The sequence below is a fragment of the Myxine glutinosa genome, chromosome 11, assembly GCF_964187855.1.
Source record: "Myxine glutinosa chromosome 11, kmMyxGlut1.1, whole genome shotgun sequence".
Taxonomy (NCBI): Eukaryota; Metazoa; Chordata; class Myxini; order Myxiniformes; family Myxinidae; genus Myxine; species Myxine glutinosa.
The window spans coordinates 20,660,308-20,675,307 of record NC_136271.1 but is presented as its reverse complement, the minus strand read 5'-3'; the positions used below and the strand labels follow the sequence as shown (position 1 = coordinate 20,675,307).

General features: G+C 48.4%; 1 protein-coding gene and 1 long non-coding RNA gene across 12 annotated transcripts in view; both read right to left on the bottom strand.

Moving 5' to 3' along the window:
* The window catches only part of LOC144894242 (uncharacterized), a 939,403-nt gene that overhangs the window by 191,244 nt on the left and 733,159 nt on the right, over nucleotides 1-15,000 (bottom strand). The window lies entirely within an intron of this gene.
* PDCD2 (programmed cell death 2) overlaps nucleotides 1-15,000 on the bottom strand; it is a 79,288-nt gene that overhangs the window by 64,039 nt on the left and 249 nt on the right. The window lies entirely within an intron of this gene.

Here is a 15,000-nt window from a genome sequence, read left to right as displayed (position 1 = left end):
GCACTAAAGGGCCTATCTAAGTGTTTATAGGAGTGCATTGCCATAAGGGACAAAGGAATGATTACCAGGTCTGACACACAAGGGGTGTTATCTTATTCCCTACACTATTTAACACCCGAACATCCTGGTATGTTCACAGGTATACTCTTATCCCGACAAACCGCCTAAAAACACAGAACTTATTACAAGGTAGATTCCCTATCGCGACAGTCGAATACCTACCTACACAGATCTATCTGGCTCTAGACATTCCTCCAACCAAATTCATAACAATATATATATACAGCTAATTTTTTGCACAAAGGTGAGAGCAAGAGTGAGAGCTCTTGATAGGTAATGATGAGGTAATGCTAATGCCTCATTACCAGTGAGGTAATGAGGTCTACCATGGCACAACTTGGACCCTGTGGGAAGCAGATTCCCTCTCACCTTGATTGAATCTATGTACGAGCTCCCTGTCTGCAGCCTTGCTCTGCTGTATTCCCACCTGTTGGGTTCCGGGGCCCTGCTTGCCTCCTTCAGTCCCAGACCATCAAACTGCTTCGTGTAACAACCTTGCATTCACTACATCCACTTGGTTTCTGGATTTTGGTTGAACTCCTCTGTAACGCAGTACTGCCGAGTTCCGAGTCCTGACCTCGTCACCCAGAGGCGTCTCGAGAACTGCCTTCATGTATGGACTGTCAGACAACTCTAAGGCTCTCATCCGTGTCTCACACAAAATAGGAATCGTCGTAGTGAACTGGGACAAGCCCAGAAGAGGGCCACCGGGGTATCCCTCGGCAGTCTCAACAATCACCACACGTGATGCCGCATTTGCACATCTAGTTTGTGCAGAGTTCCTCTCCTGGCTATGCCTAGCGCCAATCCATGTAATAGCTTGGGCACGAGGTGGTCCCTTAAAACAAACATCTTCTGCTGTGGCTCGAGTGGGGCTCTACCAATATTCCGTAGACCATTCTCAAAAGTCTTCCCGTGAGACTCTGCCACTTCCTGGTGTTGGGACAAAATTCCCAGGTACTTCAGATGACCCATCGCATCCATGGCAGCAAGGTTGCGCAATCCGAGGTGAAACACCTCAGAGGCGTCCACCATGAATCACTTGGCCTTGCCGCCTATAGCAATTTTTTTTTTTTGTATACAAGATCGAGGCTCGTGAAAGAGCTAAAATTGCTATTGTTGCAGACTTTTCCACATTGAGATCCAATCCAGCTCCGACCAGACATTCCTGCACATTGTGCAATGACTTTTGGAGACCGGGTGATGTCCTTGCACATACGATCAGGTCATCGGCAAATGCCAAAGCTGGCACCAATGTTGTTCCCAAATACACCCCCACTCCCTCTGGGATGTTTGAGTACTTTGTCCAACACTGCATTGAACAAGATAGGTGAGAGGGGGTCACCCTGCTTGAACCCCTGGGTCATCGAAATTTCCTCATCACGGCAACAGTCCAGGTACGTAGTACACCCGTTGTATGAATGTTTGATATAAGCGACGAGGGGAGGTGGAGCCTCCATCCTTGAGGCAGCACTCAGTATAGCTCCATGCGTGATGGAGTCGAAGGCCTTCAAGACATCCATCACAGCAAGGTGCAGAGGTTGAAGGTTACGAGTGGAGCCATGAAGGAAGGCATCTCGGAGAACGACGTTCTCAGCACACCTGTCCCGCTTCCTAAACGCTCTCTGCGCCGGATATAGCTCGAATGCCGACGAACATCGTCGAGCTATAATTTTGTGGTGCATATGCACCAATAAACTACTGATCGTGATAGCCTCAGAGTTTAGGCCTTTCTTTGGCTTCTCGACCTTGGGGATAAGAACCGTTCTGTGCTGTTTAAGGCACTGGGGCAAGTACCCCGCAATGATCCACAGATTAATTATAGAGCTTACTGAGACAACCTATCTGGTATGGAACGGGTCAACCTAAAACTGATACCGTCCACACCGGGTGCACCTTCACGGAGCATTTTCTTTCCCCTCTGGCCGTCGAGCACCGTGAAGGGTCACACCAGATGCCATAGTGTCCCAGCTGTGTTCTGCTCCTCAATACAGACTCCTGCTTCTCTCTCAAAGACTTCTCTCCAAAACGTGTATAACTCTGTGGGTTCAACCATTAGATCACCCCGAGCCAATGTCCCTAAAATGCACTGCCTGGCACACCATCCTGGGTTTACTCGGATAAGTCTCTGGATCGCGGCAAACTCGGTCCACTGGATGTTTTGTTGGCTCACCTTGGCGCTCCTGCTCTCACAAGAGCGATATATATTATTATATATTATATATAGCTTAATTTTTTTATAAATTTCATATTTATAAAAATACATATTTATATTTTATATAAATAATTATATATAAAAACGCCATTGAGTATATATTCTGAAAGACAAGGAGGCTATAATGATCAGGCAATTGGACCAACTACATTGCTGGATGTGGATGGGAAGATATTGATGGATATCTTTTCCGCTCGGCTCTCAAACTTCATTTGGAGAAAATAGTTTAGTTGGCGGTCATTTTTGGAAGGCAGGAGAACCGGGTTCACCAGGCTCTATCGAGTACTCTGTAATGGTGGCACATATTGCAGGAGGCAAAAAGAAGGAGGTTGCGGTGGTGCTGCTCCGTTTGCAGAAGGCGTACAGGTCAGTGCCATGTGCCCTGACCAGATATACCATGGAATTCCCTTGGATGTTGGGATGATTTAGGAATTTTCTGATGGCACATCATCATAAGTTTTGGATGCGATTTGTGACACAAGCTCATGCAACAGACTGGCAGAGGTTGTATGTGGAGGATTGTGTGCAATCTCCCCCATCTTGTTTGGTCTGTTTATGGAGTTGCATACAACAACAACAACAACAACATGCATTTTAAGGCCATTTTCCCTGCTAGAGCGGGGGTTAGCCTTGCGGTCCCCATGACAATCTTCTCCATTTTGCCCTATTTTCTGCATCTCTCCTTGTTAACCCCCTTGCCCGCATTTCTTCTTCCACCATCTTTAGCCAAGTCTTTCTCGGTCTTCCCCGTCCTCGACTTCCTTCTACATTAACTTCCATCACTCTTCTCAACCAGTCACTTTCATCCTTCCTCAACACATGACCAAACCATCTCAACCTGTTCCTCTTCACAGCATCAATCACAGGCAATATTCCCATCATCTTTCGCAATTCATCATTTGTCTTCCTCTCTCTCAACGATACTCCGCACATCCATCGAACCATTCGCATTTCCACCCTTTCCAGCCTTCGTTGCTGCTCTACGTTAATTACCCATGTCTCGCTCCCATAAATCATAACACTTCTCACACATGCAGCATACACCTTTCCCTTCAGCTTCAGCGACACTCTCCTCCTCATCAGCACGCCACTCAGTTCCCGAAACTTCTTCCATGCACATCTCACTCGAGCAACCGTTGCCGAGTCTGATCCACCTTCTCCATTCAGCATGTCTCCGAGATAGCAAAATGTTTTCACACCTTCCAGCTTCACGCCGTCTCCAAGATCCAACTCAACATTTCCTCCATCTGCAGCTCCCTCTGTGCACACCTTACATTTGAATGTAGCTGCCACACTGGTAAATGACCCTCTCAGACCACTACATTTTTGATGAACCCACTCAGCGCATAGTGTACATTGAATGGAGTTCACTCCGACACCCTTCCTGCACACAGCACACGGCCACTTCCCAGTTCTTTCCACCTCACCACATGTTTATGGAGTTGCATGCTGAGTAGATATGGGACAGAGGTGAAGCTAGCCCCTGGTCAGTTGGCTAGCGAAGTTTGCGATCATGGATGACCTGACAGTTGTCCAACGTTCCGCTGATGCAGTAGGGAAGGTATTGGAGCGGTTGGAAAGGTTGATCTAGTGGGCAAGAAAAGGATTTAGTGAGAAAGTCAAGGATTGTTGTGGTGAGACTAGGAGTGGTGAAAAGTGTACACAGATTTGAGCTTCGACGGAAGGTAGGTAGGTAGTACCATCATTGGTAGAGTTCATTGGAGCTTGGGAAGATGGTGCAGAGTGAAGTTGAATAATGTGAGAAGTACAAAGGAAGTAAAGGAGAGGTTCATGCAACGCTTGAGGAGGATCGATGGATGTGGTGTTAGAAGTTTGGATTAATGCGACAAATAGTCGCCATTGATGATGTATGACGTTGCGATAAAGCATGTGGAGAGAACGGAGTTGTTGGTGAGGAGGCAAACATTTATAATGTATCACACGTAGAAGGGACTAAATATTTAAAATCAAGGAGTCAGTGAGTCAGTGTATAGCTGTATGTATGTATTGTTATGAATTTGGTAATGCAACATCTAGAGCTAGGTAGATCTGAATAGGTAGGTATTCGGCTGTCGTGACAGGGACTCTACATGTAATAAGTTATTGATGTTCAGGCGGTTGTCGGGGTAAGATGTATGAGTGTGGATCTACCTGGAGATTCGAGTGTTAAATAGTGAGGGATTAAAGGTAACGCCCCTGTGAGTATCACCTAGTAATCAAACCTTTGTCCTTTATGGCACTGCAAACCACATAAACATTAGTTAGGTCCTTAGTGCAACATTAAATAATTCCCTTTCCCTGACATTGACTTCGTAATAAATGGGCACCACCAGGCCAAGAACACCGCCACAATACACCGCCACCGTTTACACCTCCAAGGCCTACAAACCTCGCCTGCGCACCTCAAAGGCCTACCAACCTCGCTGGCACGTGTTACACCAGGACCGCGGGGTCACGGACGGGAGATGTCAGGAGTCGCATGCCGCAGAGGGCGTGACCTGGGCGAGTTGGGAGGCTATGATTGGCTGAGGAGCGCGCCAATGTGACGTCATCGGCCACCAATATAGGCGACGGTCGGACGCCATTTCGGCAGTTCGAGTGGAGTCCAGAGTTGAGAGAGTTGAGTCGCAGAGTTCGTTGTTACAGTTCCGTACCAGAGTTCGTGGCAGTTGGCACAGGACACGGTTCGTTGCACAGTTCGTCGGAGTTGGCACAGGACACGGTTCGTTGAACATTCGTGACCACAGCTCGTTGCAGTTGGCAGTTGGCACTTGGTTTTGGTTGCTTCGTGCAGCCCTGCGGTGGACCGTTGGAGCAAAGGAGCTCGTGGTGTGTGTGGGCCGTTGGACCGACGAGGCCTGGTGGCGCTTGGAGGCGGACGCAGAGGGCCGTGGAACTTGGAGCGAGGTGTGCGATCGGGCCGAAAGGAGTGGTGTTGGACGGCAGCCACAAAGACGACGAAAGACCAGATAAGCCCGAATCCGCGTACATTTTGAACGACGTGACGTGTTCTTTTCGTAATTAATCTCCCTCGTTTTGTGTTTGATATCAGTCGTGTGGGGACGTCCCGATTTAGTTATTAGTATTACCGGCGCGTGTTTTTTTCACTGTTATTACTTTTCAATAATAAATCCTTATATTATTTTCTGTACATATTTGAACGCAGTTTCCTGGGTGTTTCATTTTAATAGATAAGGCTGTGGAGCTCGTTGCGTCTGGCCTCCCGCGCGTTTAACTTTGTGTTGAGCTTGAATCCGCCATTGAGTTTTCGCCTCGGGAGTGTAAAGTCTCGCAATCGGTCATCCGTGTTACCCTACGGTGTTCACCAAGGGTAGTCACGCGACAAGTGGTGTCAGGAGTGGGATTTGAACCCGTCGGACAAATTTTTTTGTCCGCGGCGAGACATCGACACGGTCGGACAAATTTTTTTTGTCCGCGGGGAGACATCGACACGGTCGGGCGTACATTGCGCCCGACGTTCGAACGCAAAATTTTTATAGTCGAGGCGGAGAAATTTAATAATCAATCGGGCAAACGGAGCGCGATATCGTGTCTTCGTCAAATTTAAATTGTTTCAGGAATTATTAAAATAAATACGCGCGCGGGAAACAATCTTCCGGAAAGCGGATGTCGGAAATTGATGAGATGGAAGTACGCAGCGAGGCCTCCGTCAGCGTCGGGAGTGAGCCGGAAATAGGGGAATTAGATGCAGAGGTGAGCCTTGGAACCTCCCTCGTCCCGAGCACCAACTTATCCCCCTCCCCCACCGGGGAGTCGGGAGCAGTAGGAACGGCCCCGACAACCGACCAGCTGTTGGGTCAATTGCTTCGAAAAATTGACGGGCTGGAAAATAAAATGAGTAAGGAATGGAGGGAAGGAATGAAGGAAATGAGTGATCGATTGAGTATTAAAATTAATGGGCTGGCAAATAAAATGGGGGATGATGGGGAGACCGTAAGTGTACAGGTGAGCGGAGAATGTCCACAGTTCGATGGGGAATGTGTACAGGTAGATGGGGAATGCCCGCAGGTAAACGTGGAATGCCTGCAGGTAAACGTGGAGTGTCCACAGGTGAGCGGGGAAGGAAATTTGGAATGTGAGAGTTGTAATGGGGAATGTTTCCCACATTCTGGCCTGGTTGTTTATCGGGACCGTGTGGATGTCACAACACCCCAACCGGGGGATGAATTTGGAATTGTGCAGCACCAGGGCGGTGGTGCGGAGCAAGAGGGGGTAGAGTTTTTGGGGGTCCGTGCAATGGAGCCGGACCAGGTATTTATTGGGGATATTGATCAAAGCCTGGCGGGGCCAGGAATGATTTGTAATGATGAGGATGATTTGATCCAGCGGCTGGAGACCTGTGACAGTCCCATGGAGGTAGAGCTTGTTCAGGCCCAAAGGAGTCTGGGGGAAGAGGTGAGTTGGTCCAAGGAGGTGGTTGGAATGACCGAGGGGACGCTCACTGTACACTGCTATTTGGAAACAGAGGCTCCAAAATTGGACAACCAGTTGGGGGAGTGTGTTGGCTCCGGGCTGGATTTGGATCTTGGAGGATCGGGAGATAGAGCTTCTGGAGATTTGGTCCCTGTAGGGAATTTGGATCAACTGCAGGGAGGGGCAGAACAACCGGTGGTAGAGGTTGTTCCCTGCAGCTGCGGTTTGGCAGTGGGAATGAAAATTTGTAAAAGAAAATTTAAAATAAAATTACAATGGGAAATTGATTTGGAGCAGCCATGGTGGGGATTGGTCCCCGGGCTGCGGGATCTGGACATGGAGAGGTCATGGGTGATGGCCTCGGGCCAAAGTTGCCCCTTTCAAAATTTGGGTATGCCAGCCAGCTGGGGGGCTGTGATGGCGAGATTTGGACGTGGGGTCCAGCCTTGGGTGTCGAGGTACGAGCTGGGTCCCACGGGGGGTCTGGTGGAGTGTGGCGTCCCTTGTCCATCGGGGCGCCGTCCGAGCTGGTGGCTCGGGCCGGCAGGGTCACCGGACCCTGGTGGGGGTTAAGACCTCCAGGGAGGTCCGAGGTGGTTTCTCAAGCCTGGGATGGCAAATATTGAGGACCACTAGGGGGAGGTGTTGTGGGTCGCGCTTTGGTGGTGGCACCGCAGATGGCCAGCTTGGGCCTGATGTAGTGATCACCCGGGCATGCGACCTGACACCCTCTCCCTGAGACTCTGGGACAACCAGCATGTGGTGACCTGGCATGGTGGTTGGTCTATGGACGCGGGTCAAACCGAATGGACAGGGATGGAGATAGCCTGCCGGACAACCATTGGGGCATCTGTGGAACGTGATGGTGTGAGTGACCTTCCACAGATGCTCCGTTATGATTTATGGACTCTCGGGTTGGGAAGAGAGCCATGGGGATGTGAATCGGGAGATGTGTAACGAGCCGAGCATATGGGCCATGCTCGGCTGGCATGTGTATGGCAAAGCATCCTTCTTTGGTGAGGTTAGTGAAATGTGACAAATGGTTGGCATGGGTAATCTGTGGGTTAGATGGAAATTTAAGGGTGGATTTTGAAATGCCATGGTGGACACTGTACAGTGACGCCATTATTGATCCAGGTGTGTAGACCAAAGTGTTGGAGGCTGTGATGAAATTAATAGGGCAGCAAGTGCTCACCACATTGGCCAGCTGGGGCTGCTGCAGCTGTGTTCCTCGCAGGGGGGCCGAAGGATGGATGGTGGGTCGCACCCTTATGGACACTCATGGGCCATGTTGGCGTTTTGACTGCTCACCTTGTCCCGGTGACCCTTGCACGGTAGAGGTGCAGAGCTGTCGTGGCCACAGGTAGTTGTGTAGTGATGATCACCGTTGGATGCGGATCCACATACCTGCCAGTGTAGTGGGGACAAAAGAGAAATTTGGAAGTATTTGGTTGGCCCAATGTGAAATTTTGGGAATTGTATGGGTGGATGGCACCTTTGAACCTGACCAACCTGCAACTACCTGCACTTGAGGTGAGTGTTTTGAGGAGTACTGTCCCAGGCTTCAGGATTTGCTTTGGGAAATTGGGGACATGTAATTTGGAGTTGGGAGGTGAGAGCGAGTGATGACATGGCCGGTGAGGGGATGGAATGGGAGCCACAGTGTCTTGTGGGTGGCGTATGTTTTTGTATTGTGGTTAGGTGTTTTGATGTGGTCGTGAGAGTGGAACCTGGAGAGTGAGTGATGATTATTGGAGATAATGAGGGGTGATAATTGTGCTTTTGGAAATGTGCTTTTGGGAAGATGTGATGGTTTAAATGTGAACTGGGGGAATTTCACATGTAGCAGGCCATGGCAAGCCTTGTAACACCTTTTACACCATCTATGGAATTGTACTGAATTGTGCTGAGTTGTGTGGAGAATTGAATGGCAGCGGGGGAGGAAGTGTGTTTTGGGGACCATGGGTGGGGAAGGTGTGTGTGTCCGCAGGTACAGAGCAAGCTCTGAGGAGCGATGCCTGCGGGCCCCCCTCTGCGGCAATTACCCCTGGCAGCCGGTGGTAACTGGAAATTGGAGCTCGTCGGTGGAGGGTCTGGTTGGGCGCCGCGGGGTGAGGAAGTCCCCCGGTGACCCGTGTTGCTGCGCGAAAGCAGGAGGCAAAGGAGCCTGGTGTGTGTGGAGACCCTCACCGGCGAGGTAACGGCGGAAAGGGGCTGTTGGGCTGTCATGGGGCCAAGAGGTAAAGGGGGGGGGGGCAATGAACTTGTAAGTCGGTTGACTTGTTTTTGGGACTGCGGGCACCACAGCCTGATGCGCCCCCACCATCTTTTTGTGCGGTACCTCCCCGCTGCCTAGTTGAGGAATGCACACACACGTGAATGACATCAATGCCATGGTCCTGCAGGGGGTGTATTGGGAATAAGTGCTTTGTTGATTTTTGCAATGCCTTGATGACCTATGGAATGAGAATGAGTGGTTAAGGGGTCTGTGTAGCATGAATGTGGGCGAAATCCACCGAGCCGTGTCACTCACCTGTAACATCTGGACAGGGCCCGTGGAAATTTAGTGGGATGCATTGGGGATGGCCCCGCAGGTAAGGTTGAGTCTTGTGGCATCCACCGGGGGACGCGGTCTGTAGACCGGGGTATGTACAAAGGTTAGAGTTTTGAGTTTTGGAAAGATGGTTAAGTTTTGTGGTTAAGTTAGTGTTGTGTGTTGTTGTTTCCTCCCTCCACAGGAACAACGAAGAAGATGTACATACTTGCATGATGGTTAAGGGGTTCAGCATGTTAAGGAAGTGTAGGTAGGTAGTCCGACTCACTTCCCACAGCCCTTCCTGATTTATTTCATAGGTTAATTAAGTGTGTGACAGTAAGTGTTAAGGCTGGAATGGTAGCCCTGCGGTGAACCTTGCAGGAGCTACGGTTCCAGGGGGGGGGCTGTGTTATGAATTTGGTAATGCAACATCTAGAGCTAGGTAGATCTGAATAGGTAGGTATTCGGCTGTCGTGACAGGGACTCTACATGTAATAAGTTATTGATGTTCAGGCGGTTGTCGGGGTAAGATGTATGAGTGTGGATCTACCTGGAGATTCGAGTGTTAAATAGTGAGGGATTAAAGGTAACGCCCCTGTGAGTATCACCTAGTAATCAAACCTTTGTCCTTTATGGCACTGCAAACCACATAAACATTAGTTAGGTCCTTAGTGCAACATTAAATAATTCCCTTTCCCTGACATTGACTTCGTAATAAATGGGCACCACCAGGCCAAGAACACCGCCACAATACACCGCCACCGTTTACACCTCCAAGGCCTACAAACCTCGCCTGCGCACCTCAAAGGCCTACCAACCTCGCTGGCACGTGTTACACCAGGACCGCGGGGTCACGGACGGGAGATGTCAGGAGTCGCATGCCGCAGAGGGCGTGACCTGGGCGAGTTGGGAGGCTATGATTGGCTGAGGAGCGCGCCAATGTGACGTCATCGGCCACCAATATAGGCGACGGTCGGACGCCATTTCGGCAGTTCGAGTGGAGTCCAGAGTTGAGAGAGTTGAGTCGCAGAGTTCGTTGTTACAGTTCCGTACCAGAGTTCGTGGCAGTTGGCACAGGACACGGTTCGTTGCACAGTTCGTCGGAGTTGGCACAGGACACGGTTCGTTGAACATTCGTGACCACAGCTCGTTGCAGTTGGCAGTTGGCACTTGGTTTTGGTTGCTTCGTGCAGCCCTGCGGTGGACCGTTGGAGCAAAGGAGCTCGTGGTGTGTGTGGGCCGTTGGACCGACGAGGCCTGGTGGCGCTTGGAGGCGGACGCAGAGGGCCGTGGAACTTGGAGCGAGGTGTGCGATCGGGCCGAAAGGAGTGGTGTTGGACGGCAGCCACAAAGACGACGAAAGACCAGATAAGCCCGAATCCGCGTACATTTTGAACGACGTGACGTGTTCTTTTCGTAATTAATCTCCCTCGTTTTGTGTTTGATATCAGTCGTGTGGGGACGTCCCGATTTAGTTATTAGTATTACCGGCGCGTGTTTTTTTCACTGTTATTACTTTTCAATAATAAATCCTTATATTATTTTCTGTACATATTTGAACGCAGTTTCCTGGGTGTTTCATTTTAATAGATAAGGCTGTGGAGCTCGTTGCGTCTGGCCTCCCGCGCGTTTAACTTTGTGTTGAGCTTGAATCCGCCATTGAGTTTTCGCCTCGGGAGTGTAAAGTCTCGCAATCGGTCATCCGTGTTACCCTACGGTGTTCACCAAGGGTAGTCACGCGACAGTATGTATGTATGTATAAAATAGCTTTTTATATTAGAAGATATACTAGTGGGGCATGCTTGCACACTGCAAGCAAATACTCGGGGTGAATCCTACATTAATGGACAACAACAACAACAACATGCATTTTAAAGGCCATTTTCCCTGCTAGAGCGGGGGTTAGCCTTGCGGTCCCCATGACAATCTTCTCCATTTTGCCCTATTTTCTGCATCTCTCCTTGTTAACCCCCTTGCCCGCATTTCTTCTTCCACCATCTTTAGCCAAGTCTTTCTCGGTCTTCCCCGTCCTCTACTTCCTTCTACATTCATTTCCATCACTCTTCTCAACCAGTCACTTTCATCCTTCCTCAACACATGACCAAACCATCTCAACCTGTTCCTTTTCACAGCATCAATCACAGGCTCTATTCCCATCATCTTTCGCAATTCGTCATTTGTCTTCCTCTCTCTCAACGATACTCCGAAGTTACAAATTACTCTCAATCCTAAATGGACAATTTTAAAAAAAGAAGAAGAAGAGTTTAGATGCGTGTTAGCATTGCCTAGCACCCAGCTCGAGCGCAAGCTCCATTGTCCACCATGCAGACAGATGGAGCCCATTGTCCACCATGCAGAGCATGGCTGCAGCGGCAGACTTATTCATATATTTTCTGAGAGTGCTGTGATTTCTCCAGGGATATTAGGTTCAGGTTATATTAGGATGAAAAATTCACCTATAAAGTACGAAACACATACCATAAGACAGTGTCTGAGTGGTATGTTTGTTTGATTGTTGTCGATTTATTTTTTCAGTGGGTTACAAAATATAAACTGTTCAGCCTGGAGGGGTACGTACACGCTCTCCTGAGTGCCATTTTAGTTCAACACGTTACATTAGCTATTCGTGCCTGTTGTTTTTGTCCTTTATGATGTCATAAAATTTCCAGTTTGTAATGATTTCCAATTTTGTTTGATTACCAGAAAGGCAGAAAGATAAATAATTATCTCACTCTTCTGTGCGCATGCGCAATCGAGACGCAAATCAGAGCTAACGTACTGCAAAACTACAGGTCCGTTTTCTGATTCATGCTCAAAATCAAATCGCTTCCGGTCCCTTGAGCGAGGAAGCGACTTCGACCTCTGCACGGCATCAAAGTTTAAGTATTTTCCCATTCGTGTCTGTCAAATTTCCACTCGTTAATTTATTGTGTATGTGTTAGTGTGTTTCCAGTTAGTGTTGGTTTGCAATTCGTGCAAACTTGTTTATAATTAATCGTTTTCTGTTCACACGGCGTGCGCGGCCTGGTCTCTCTCGGCTTCCCTCCCCCGTCGGTGTTTTGTGAATTTAAGTTATTTCCTTCGCTGTATTGCTTATTTCTTAGATTTTCTCTTCTCCCCCTAACTTCCCCAAACATCTAACCTTTGTCTAACGTTTTAAATACAAAAAAAATTAATATTATTATTTCCTTTTCTCCTCGCGGGCACGTGCTTGTTGTCTCGCCCCACCCCCTTTATCTCCTTTTCTTCCTTCCATCTCCAGCCGATACTCGCCTTTCCAATTCTAGTTTCCTCCATACTCATTTAACCCTTTCTCCGTTTATCTGATCCATGCCCTCACTTCAGGGACTTTTCCCAGATTGTTTTTTCATGGTTTTGTTTAAATATGTTTAAACTTTCCCCTGCAGTGTTTTATTCAGTGGGTTTATTACAACACGCTGTTTTTCTTCCGATTTAAAAAGCTTTTTTCAATTTCCTCAACAAATCATTCCATTAAAAAAAAAATTCAATCTCTTAGTCTTTACTTTCTACATTCTCTAAACTGACCTGCATTCCACCCTCCTCTATCGTTTTCAAACGGATCTCTGACTTTAAAAATCACAAAAAAGCCCAGTTTGTAATAAATGTTTGTTTTTCATCAATCATCCATTTTCGACCCCCCCCCCCCCCTCAACCCACCCCCTCCCTTTCAATTCTCCCCTTTAACCCCTCCAAAACTCCCCCCCTAAATCTCCCCACTCGCCCCTCCCCTTCAAAACTTCCGCCTTACCCCTCCCCTTCAAAACTACCCCCCCTCACCCAACGTAATCTGCTCAACAGAAACTTTCCTCCTTCAAGATGTCTCTGATGCCTTAATATCTCTTCCTGGTTACTCCCTCCTCCGGTATGATAGACCTTGTAGTGAGGCAGTTGCCATGAAACAACTTGCCTTCACCTCATGCAAGACTAATCCAACTGAAGGTAATCTCAGTTCCTTTCACAAAGCACGGAACAAGTGTGTGTCTAGTGTCTACCCTCAGGAGAGCCAGGAAACAATATCTCCACTCTCAAGACTGAACTCTCAAACCTGTCTCACTCCTCCAAATCCTGGTGGCGTCTGGCCAAATATGTTTCTGGTGTTTGTTCCCCTTCCACCCCTCCCTTACCTCAAACGGCTAAATAGCTGACACCACACGTGAAAAAGCCGAATGCCTCAAGTCTGCGTTTGCCTCAAAATCTTGTGTCCCGAACCCATCTCTCTCTGTACTCACCGTACCCAGTCGTACCCAGCTGCTCCTAGACTCTGTGTCCTTCTCTCCTGACAAGGCAGATAAGTTTTTGTCAGAGCTGTCTCCCTTGACATATCACATGCCTTCGATACGGTCTGGCACCCCGCTCTGCTCACCAAACTCTCCTATGGTATCCATGGAAATCTCCACGCATGGCTTGGGGACTTCCTCTCTGGTTGTAGTCAACGTGTGCCCCTGAATGGATTTCTCTCATCTCCCCTTCCTGTTCAGGCTGGAGTTCCTCAAGGCAGTGTTCCGTCCGGGCCCTGTGCTTTTTCTGGTCTTCATCAATGATCTCTCCAACTCTCTGAAAAATCCTCCCTATCTCTTTGCTGATGACTCCACTTTCTGCCGCTCCATACCTCATCCCTAAGATCGGCAGTCTGCAGCCTCGACACTCTCTGCAGACTTGGAAGAAATCACAAACTGGTCAAACAAGTGGAACATGTCTTTCAAACCTGACAAATCTCACACTCTTACTATGTCTCTCCGAAAAGAAAGACTGGACAACCCTCCCATCCACTTTCTGAACAGCCCTCTCCAAGAAGTCTGGTCACTCAAGCTTTTCGGGCTCACTATCTGCCATGATCTTTCCTGGGAAAACCACATTTCCAAGCTGGCCTCCAAAGCCAGTCTGGGCATCCTCCGTCGTGCGAAGTCCTTCCTTGACACACCTGAGCTCCTCACCACATACAAGGGTTTCATCCACAGCTCAATGGAACTGGCTCAATGTTCTCCCCTCTGGGCTGGTGCTCCTTCCCCACACCTAGCTCGGCTTCACGGTTGAAACTGAAGCTTTCAGAATCAATGGAATCTCTGCTCTGCTCACCTCTGCAAATCAAGACTAAATCAAGAAATAATTCAAGACTCTCTGCTCACCTTCACTCTTTCATTCCTCTTTTCTCCCGCCTCTGGAACAAACTCCCTCACTCTTCAATCCCACTCCTCCCTCTAGGTATTTAAACCGCTGTTTTTAAACCGCTTTAAACAGCTGTTCACCACCATCTCATATCTTCCCTCATCCAAAACCTTGATCTTTTCTTCCCCCGTTAATTCACCCCAGATCCACTTTTTGAAATACTGACTTCTTTCCTGGAAGTCCGAGCAGTGTCCATGTGTTTTATACCTCCCCCCACCCCCCTCTTCCCCTGCCTCCTCCCCCCAAGCCCTCTCCCACCCACAGATCTCCCAATGTCCCTCCTCTCAAATGTACTTTCGTGCTTCCCTCTTTCTCCCCATCTTGTCTCCCGCACCCTTTATCATATGTTTTATGTCAGTTTGTCTTTTTGTGATTAATGTTAGTTAGCTATAACACGAGCCTCGATCTTGTATACAAAAAAAAAACAAGAAAAAATTAGAACATGGAATTGAAAAAATATATAACATTTTAGTTCTTCGACGAGCCTCGACTATGTATACATTTAAAAAAATGAAGTTGTTCCTTGATCATAAATTAAGGATTGTACCTTACAAAGAAGAAGAAGCCG